The sequence below is a fragment of the Cottoperca gobio genome, chromosome 9 (genome assembly GCF_900634415.1).
Source record: "Cottoperca gobio chromosome 9, fCotGob3.1, whole genome shotgun sequence".
In the NCBI taxonomy this organism is placed as follows: domain Eukaryota; kingdom Metazoa; phylum Chordata; class Actinopteri; order Perciformes; family Bovichtidae; genus Cottoperca; species Cottoperca gobio.
The window spans coordinates 23,189,620-23,192,159 of NC_041363.1; the positions used below are offsets into that span (position 1 = coordinate 23,189,620).

Sequence of the window (2,540 nt, forward strand, 5' to 3'; positions counted from 1 at the left end):
ACCTACTGTACCGGAGAGTGCATCATCATGACTTTATAAAGAAGTTATATTCTGGATTTTGAAGGTTTACTATTTGTAGGGCTGTCAGACTTTCACTACACGATTATCGTGGCCAAATTCAGCCACATATGTTAATTCACTATAATAATATTGTTGCGATATCTATAGAACGATAATAATACTATAAAAACCTGATAAAGCAATCAGTCAAATTCTTCTTTAGTTTTTTGTGCTTTTGTCTCTTCTTTGGCAAAAGGTAGGGAGGTGGGATTATTCACACAGTATTATCATATGTGTATTATTAACATGATACCAATATTTCATTTTTTAACTATCACGGTTTTCATCAATACTTGTATATTACGACACTCCTAAGTTGTTAGTATGCACATTACTACGAGTGTGTCATAAGTGAAGATTGAGAGGAACTACTTCTTTTATGAATCTATAAATTGTTTTTTAGAAAATTCCTGCATAGTATACATATATATTTAAACCTGTTTCGTTTAAATGGATCATCACATGTTCAACATATACCTTGCATTCACAAGTCTCACATCTGATTCTGATTCTGATTTATCTGACACTGATGTTTTCATGGTGTATAGAGTAGCATTGAGTCCATATGTCCTTATCCTAACCCGGGAAAATTACTTTATTCTTTCCTACTTTTACCTCAATTACTTCTCACTCTGACTGACCTTTGAATTGTGTAATAATGTCTACTCCTAGTGTCGTTATTCCAAATTTCCGGCCAAAATGACATTATTCCTTGATGAATTAGCGATTTTGCGTCTGACCTCCCAAAATGAATGAATCTGTACATTAAAAGAATGATCATATTAATCATGTCAGAAATAGATACGTTTAAATTATCCATAGAAAAGAAATATGAGAGATGTCAAATGTTGGAAAAACCTTAAGCAAACAAAAACAATGATTAAAAAATGTGCTTGTTTAATTTGGATAATGATTTGCAACATTTTGTTGCTAAGAAAAATTATAATTTAGTTACATCTGTACAGATCAAGACTTTTGATTTAATGTTATGTGTTTATTTTGATGATTTGGTAATTGGAGTTATGTTTTTATTCAGCTGTTGATTTGGTGTGTTTTATAAAAACATGTTTTAGGCATTGAACAGTTTTCTGATCAAAGTGTTTCTTTATTTATGAATCTTTCTATGAATACCCCTTTTATCTACCCTTCTATTTCATTTCTTGGATTTTTACTTGCAATGAAGAGGTTGTTAGTGTGGCTCGTTGGTCTAGGGGTATGATTCTCGCTTTGGGTGCGAGAGGTCCCGGGTTCAAATCCCGGACGAGCCCATTATTTGATCGATTGTTGTTATATTGTAATCTATATTGCTATATCGATATGCGCACATTCATTCATCTTCATTGTCGATTACCACACATATCTTCCATATACTTCCACATCAATAGTGCATGAATGCGAGAACGTGATAACATCACAAATGTCCGCAAACGTGGCAAGTAGTAGCCGACCTACCATACGAGGTCTGTGTCACGAAGACAAGCCGTAACATTGTATATTTCAGTGTTTTTTGGGGGGAAATTGTTGAGCTCAGTTATTCGTTCATTCGGGTCCGTTTATGTTGTGTAATAGGCCTAAACCAAACAGACAGGTAAACTTCAGCGACAAAATAAATCTCAGGCCTTTGAAAAACTCTAATTAAAGATAGCCTACGCGTGTATCAATGTTTTTAATGTTTTCCCATCTGATGTTGTTGTTACAAGAAAAGACATAAACACTTTTTAAACTTTCCCGTCTGAGCTCCATTACTACACTAATCCCTCTCCATCGCCTCTCTGTTGGACTGATTTATATATATTACGAGTATATCCCCAAAGTTACTGTTTCTCGTAATAAGTGCATTGTTATGTTGCCCCTTGAGCGAGAAATTCAAAAGCTCTTAATTGTTGGGGTATGATCGGATCACATGTGTAATAATAACTATACAAGAAAAATAATTACCTCAGATCAGAGTTATTTTCCCAAATCAATTATTTTATTGAAACTAACCTTTACAGAAATCTTAGCACAGCACATTTGGTCAGACCCTGATAAATGCCTTATTCCAAATGACAATAGTAATAAATAATGATAATATTTATAAAAGTTAACATGAAGATATAACATAGAAACTACCCTTGTAATAAAATACCAAATACATTTAAAGCAGATACTTCTCCACTATTTTCTTAGTATAAAAAAATGTATGTAATCAATTTCTCACTTATTCTTAGTATTATCTGTTTTCCTTTGTTATGTTTTTTATTGTTGTTTCCATATACTAAATAGTCGATGGTAGTTTCATTTATAAATACAAGGTGTTAAAATGATAGTTATTTCATCAATATGATCAAATTAAATATATTTCTAAGTGCAATGTATTGTAATATTTGATTGTGATCAATACAAAAAGGACTCATTTATAATGTGTTTGCAGTGCTCGCTGTCGGCCGCGTGAGGGAGACACATCCATTTTGAAAATCCGGACTGTTTACGTCACCACG

General features: G+C 32.9%; 1 non-coding gene across 1 annotated transcript; it reads left to right on the plus strand.

Annotated features, from left to right (window-relative positions):
* The first annotated feature begins 1,256 nt into the window (after window positions 1–1,256).
* On the plus strand, window positions 1,257–1,328 carry trnap-ugg (transfer RNA proline (anticodon UGG)). Its single transcript has one exon. It is a non-coding gene; the product is annotated as a tRNA-Pro (tRNA).
* Window positions 1,329–2,540: the final 1,212 nt, after the last annotated feature.